Below are 6,722 nucleotides of genomic sequence, written 5' to 3'. Positions count from 1 at the left end.
GAAGATTTTGTCAGAGAAGGGAAAGCACTGCAAAACAAGTAATTCGTTTCCAAGCCATTATAAATATGTTTGTCCAAAACAGATGGTTAATCATGTTTTTTTTTTTTTTTTTTTTTTAATTCTGATCACAAAAACACAAACAAACCATGTAAAAGCTTCTGTAGTGATATCCAAGATGCAGAAGAAGACCAGACATATTATAAACACTGCACATTTTTTAAATTTTAGCAAACAGGAAGAGTTATGAAGTTTTTCTTCATGACAGGATATATTATTCTATACATAGAAGGTACATCAAAAGTTAATTCAGTAGTCAAAGTACAAATTTGACTCTAAGAGTAGCTCTTCAGTCAAGTAGTGGAAATTGGCTAGCTTTGAGGCAAAAACCCTGCAGACAATGTGTGCTATTCATGCTTTTGAAAGCCAAGTTTTAACACAAAAAGTAGATTTTCTTTTCAATGACAATAATTTGGACCATGCTTCTGCACTACACACCCTTTTTTCCATCAACACCTTCAGCAAGATGAACTACTAAAGCATAGTAACTACATGCTGACATGTTTTTAGGTTTGACTATTTCCATATATGTACAACCAATGTGGAATGTCATAATTTTATAGCACCAGGTTTTTTGCTAACTAAATTGCAATAGAAAAACAAGAAAGTGCCTTCTCTCAAGAACACAGTCTCCTATCAAGGGAAGTCACTTGGAAAGGGATCACTCACATTTGCATACAGAAGGAAAAGCAAGAAAATACAATGTTGTACAACAAATGGCCATAATTGATGGATAAAGTTTGCACAATGCCTAGGAGGCCATCTCAAGGAGTATCGAGAATCAGATGATCCAATGGCAGGCTTGTCATAAACTTGAAAGGGATCTGTTTCAACACCATAGTCCATCAAAGGTCTGTCTTCCAGTTGATCATCATGGTCATACACAAAATTAGGAATCTCAATTTGTCCCTTCCTAATGTAATCCCAGATAAATTCTAGACGATTTACATACTTCAGTTTCCAATATAAACTGGATAACACATCAAAAATTGCATGAGCACATCTGTAACAATTAGTTCTAATGAATTATTTGAATCAAAATGCAAACTCATCTTAATACTCACCCTGTGTTCAAGAAGAAACGACCAAGGGTTGCAAAAAACAGTCTTGACTGAAACCCTGGATGTAGGAAATACACCACCTGAAGCCTTTCCTTAAAAGTCGGAGGGAGTTCCTCATAGATCAACCACAAAGTAGACATGCTGGGGTAGTTTTCACTCCTTTGAACAGAGGTATGAATGTAAACAGGACAGTAAGGCCCTTCATGTATTTCATTTGAGATCTTTCGTAAACATATTTCTCTAGCCTTTGTCCACTGACAAGAGGAGCTACAGACATAAATATAAACTTCATCTCTTAGTGGAAGGTGTGGATAATCTGAAAAGGGAGATATATGGTAGAGTCCAAATTTTTATTGCTGATTTATTTAGCATGCTTCAAAAACAATACATAGTTCATATAAAAGGAAAACATCCCAATCTGAACTGAATTGAAATAGCAAACATGTGTTGCCCCAACAACTTCAATGGAGCAATCAGTTAACAGACAGAACTCAACCACTAAAAATCCACTTTGGAAACAAACCACCTTAACGCAATAAACTAATTCAACTAAATTTTTAATGTGCCAACCAATTGGTAAAAAACATTGAGCTACAAGAGGTGCCATTACCAGACAGCTTAATAAACTTATCAAACACAATAATCCTTTTGTAGTATCAATTACTAACCATAAAAACTAAAAGCTTAAAAGTCTACTCTGGCAATTTCAAGATGGCTGAGGGATCACTACAATATAGTTGTATCCTCATGGTAAAATGGAAAATCAAATTGTTCATCGATTTCAAGATGGCTGAAGGGTCACTACAATATAGTTGTATCCTCATGGAAAAATGGAAAATGAAATTGTTCATCGATGGCATGGAATTGAAATAGTGCTGGCCTAGGTTGAAGATATGGCACACTTTGTTTCTATGGTTCACAGCCCTCAAAGATTGGTGACTACTACGTCCACAGAATATTTGTATCAGTCAGATCCACCCAAAGAGATCATTGCCTGTCAACTCAATCACAGAGCCCAACTCCAACAGTGTCGACCCCAAGAGTGTCGAGAAAATCGAACCCATAACCTCTCAATAGCAAAGATGCTTTAATGAGTCACAAAAACTTAAAGATATAGCACACTTGCTTAACAAGACCTAAGACCTTATATTATGGTCTTATATTATGCAACAATTGAGCAAACACAAAAACTGAAAGATATAGCACACTTTCTTAACAAGACCTAAGACCTTATATTATGGTCTTATATTATACTGGCAGACAAGATAAAACAAGAAACATAGAAACTGTGACAGAATTTATGCAGTGGCCACTGCAATAGATGTATAGATGAAGATACAAAGGGAGAAAGAGGGGAGGAGGAAAAACCAAATTCTATGTATTAGAGATGGAAGAAAACTCTTAGCCCAACACCAATAATTTCTTCACTCTACAAGCAATACGAACTCTTAAATAGATTCTTCTATCCAATATGATGTTTTAAATATATCCTACTGTCTAAAGCATACTTTTCAAAATATGATCTTACCCTATGCCTTTCATGGCTTTCCTCTAGTTTAGTGTGCATGCTCCTGCAAGATGTACTTGATATAGGCATCATACAAGAATCATGGTAATTATTAATGAACATAACAGATCCCAGGGTATGGGTTTGACCAAATCAATAGGGTAACAATTCAAACTAGGTTGCTTGCCAGTATCATTCGGATAATCAATAGCAAATCCATTCAGCATGAGAGTAATAGTATATGATTTACAAACGCTATTCACTCATATCCACCAAAAAATCATAGTATCTACCCTCCAAAATTAGAAACAAAGCCCAGCAGGCAACTTTTTGAACTTCCAGCTTTGAGGGGAGGGTTTCCACTAGTCTATTATGCACCCATGGTATGGTGGGTGATTTAATCCTATATCAGACCCCTTCGAGGACAATAGACACAAGGTACAAACAGTAATCATGTTTTCTGTTTTTAATTCTGATCACACAAACACAAACAAACCATGTAAGAGATTCTGTAGCGATATCCAAGATGCAGAAGCAAACCAGACAAATTAGAAACACTACACATTTATGAAATTTTAGCAAACAAGAAGAGCTATAAAGTTTTTCTTCATGACAGGAGCCAAGGTGCCAACTATTTGAGTTTAGAGGCTTGTAGTTCAGGGCTTGGCGGCTTTAATAAAAGTTTCACTTTCCAAAATATTCAAAACACCAACTCCGTGAGTTCAATGGCCTAACAAGGCTGTAAAACTGGCAATATCGTTTCAACGAAACTTGGTGAGCTCAGAGGTGTGTTTGCCTCTCAAACCCAATTATTCACACTCTAGAATCTAAATTGGGCAAAATTTACTGATCCAATGTTGTAAAGATGATGATCGTTGAGAAAAGATCCATGAACATAAGACCAGCCTTTGTGATTTTATGGGACCAAAATCCACATAGTCCAATTAGCCTATCTCTCATTCAAAAAGGATTTTGATTCATATAACTGCACATTGTCCAAGTAAACTTATCATCATCATTCAAGAAGATTTTTCAGACAACGGAAAACGCTTCAAAACAAGTAATTGGTATTTTAAGCCATTATAGATATGTCTGTCCAGAATAATTAGTTAATCATGTTTTTTTTTTTTTTTTATGACAAAAACACAAAAAAATTATGTAAGAGCTTCTGCAGTGATCAAAATACAGAAAGGAATTCAAAATTCTATAGGTGTAAATACCTCAGGAGGGGAGACAGGTCACAAGTTTGTTGTTCATACTTATTCAAAAAGGGATGCAAAAGCAACCGATGTGCATTATGGCAAAGTAATGCATCCTTTTGAAGCAATATCTAATAAAACTCTGAAACTATGGTGATACATCAGGTGGCGGCAATGGAGGGTCACAGAAACAAATGAAAACCACTAAAGTAGGCCAATCAGGCCTGTGCCCTGAAGACAAACAAGGGAACCTTCCAAGTGCACATTCCAGCAAATATAAACCCAAACTCCATATATTTGTAGAGCATATGCCATAACATTGCACGATGTGTGGAGAATTCGCCCTTCAGAGAATCTCCATTTCCCTCATTATTTGCTTTCAGAGAGCAAGCTAGTGCTTTCCGTGAATGATTTTGAGGGCATAAATTTTCTCAATCTTGGCATGCTTAACCTTGTAGAACTTACCACTACTCCCACACCCCAAAGTTGAAATCTTCTAGAGATCTTCCAGTGTAACTTCTTCAAGAGGAACACCGGGCAACTTGTAGGCACGATTCATGTTAGAGGGCTTCAGCAGTGGAAGCGGCAATGGACTTGGCTTAGAAAATGCGTCTTCCTAAGCTGGGATTGGTAGCTTCAAACCCACCCTCGATTTTCTCTCCTTTGAACCTATCTTCCCACTGAAACAGAAAGTTTTCCTTTTGCCTCTACATATGCTCTTTTTCTCCACAACACTATTTCACACAAGGAGAACTATCTAACTTCATTTAGTTAAGCTACCTTGTTACAGGAGCTATACTATGTGCCAAGTAGTTTGTCTGTTCAACCAGTCATCAAATGGGAACTTCTCTTTGTTCTTCCAATTTCAAATCAAATTCCCAATGCCCTGCCTCTGCCTCTCTAACATCCTATCTGGATACAGGTCCCAAGAACAACGAATAAGAGCAGGTGCTCTAGCTGCAAAGAGTAGAAATCCAAGAACATCACCAACCACTAAATAGATATTGTGGGAGAGAGCGAGCATAATGAGAAGGAATGGAAGTTCTTCATCTCATTCATTTCCGAGGATATGAGCAAGATAACAGGTGCTTCTTTTGCTCCAGCTTTTCCGCTTCACCTTACTGTAATGAATTCACTATCCTTAAATAAGAAGGCGAAGGGTTTCTATGGAGTTATGTACAGGCTGGCCTACCGTCTACCTTCACTTTAAAAAGCAAGCCTGTTGTAACCATGGTCATCTACCTGCATTCTAAAAAGCAAGCCCGTTGTAACCATGGCCGTCTACCTCCATTCTGCAATGCAATGCAAGCCAGTTGCAACCATGGCCATCTGTCTCCATTCTGCAACCCCATTGCAACCATGGTCGTCTATCTCCATTCTTCAAATCAAGCCTGTTGCAAACCATGGAAGTCTACTTTCACTCTACAACCCAAGCCATGGTCGTCTATCTTTAGGGTTCACTGGTTCTTGAAAAAGATGAAGTGTAGGCTGTTATGGTTTTAGTTATAACTAAATTTTTTATCAACGGCATCAAACATTTTAATCGTCTAACATTATATCAAATGGATCATATTTTGACATGTAAGGTAAGAGGAAAGTGGATTTAGAGAAATTAGAGTGCGATAGAGAATTGGATGATGAAAGAAAATTAAGACACATGGAGACTGCTAACCAAAAAAAGTTAAGATACATGAAGATGGTGAACCAAATGGAGACTGCCAACCAAAAAGAGTTAAGAAACATGGAGATGGTGAACCAAAAGGAGTACCGAGATGAAGAAAATAATCAATATTAATAATATAAGAACAAATCCTCAACATAGAGCATTGTTAAAGAGTCATGGTTTCAAAAAAGTTATTGTGATTATAAATGTTAAGACAGTTAAAATAATGCTCATTTTTCTTTAAATTAATTGTATATATACATATTAAATCACAATTTCAAAATATTTCTTACAACACTAAACTTTCCGATATTTTTACTCATCTAAAATATGGTGATCATAAAATGTTTTTTTTGAAATTTTTAAAATACAAACAAAAAACAAACCAACAATATTTTTTAATATTAAATTAACAAATTTAATTTAAATTAATGTTTTTTTTTTTTTTTTTTTTTTTTTTTTTTTTTTAACAGAAACGGTTATGGGACTTTCATTAACTGTCTGGCAAAGTACCATGAGTTCGGTTACAAGAGCTGAGACTGGTTTCCTGGGATCTCTCCAACCAGCTGAGCATGCCACAATCACTTTTGAATCGCATTTTTTTACAATTTTTCACATGACCTTTTTCTACTGACTTCCCTAGTTTATGGATACAAACAAACTTCTTTAGCAAAAGTCGGAAGAACATAGAGATTTTTTAGAGGATTGGGTCCCAGGAGAGTTCATTATCTTTGAGGATAGATCCAACATCTAGCTATGCTGCCTTATTTGCTTCTACATCTGCTTCCTTGTTATTGGTTCTCAGAATATGTAAAAATGTCAGATTCAGGTGTTTGTTCATGCTTTTGATTCTTGTAATTGTCTTTGCTAGTCGCAGATCTGCCAGATTTGCATTATGATTTGGGAATCTCCCAAAACAGTTGCTTATGTGAGTCCCATATCCCTCAGTGTTTTGATCCCTTGGAACAACGCCATGACTTCCGCTTGAATGCTTGTGGTGAGGCCTAGACCCCAAGCAAACCTGTGGATGGAAGACTCTTTTGGATTTATAATTATGCCTCCTGCTCTAGCCCTTCCTCGATTTCCCTTGGCTCTCCATCAAAGAACATGGAGGGAAGAGTTTGATTGTTCATCCAAGCTTGAAATTCTTCTCTGTTTTTCCTTATTTGCAAGTCTTTAAGGCATATAGGTGATATTATCGACTTCTGGAATTTTAGATTGAGAGCTGCTCCGAA

At 36.5% G+C, this 6,722-nt stretch overlaps 1 pseudogene; it reads right to left on the bottom strand.

The window, feature by feature from the left end:
• Window positions 1-693: 693 nt before the first annotated feature.
• Window positions 694-1,410, bottom strand: LOC149232298 (uncharacterized; annotated as a pseudogene).
• Between the last annotated feature and the right edge of the window lie 5,312 nt (window positions 1,411-6,722).

This window comes from Pinus tabuliformis, chromosome J (genome assembly GCF_031772625.1).
Source record: "Pinus tabuliformis cultivar Carrire ecotype Pingquan chromosome J, CPIR1, whole genome shotgun sequence".
Lineage (NCBI taxonomy): Eukaryota > Viridiplantae > Streptophyta > Pinopsida > Pinales > Pinaceae > Pinus > Pinus tabuliformis.
This window is presented reverse-complemented; position numbering and strand designations above follow the sequence as displayed.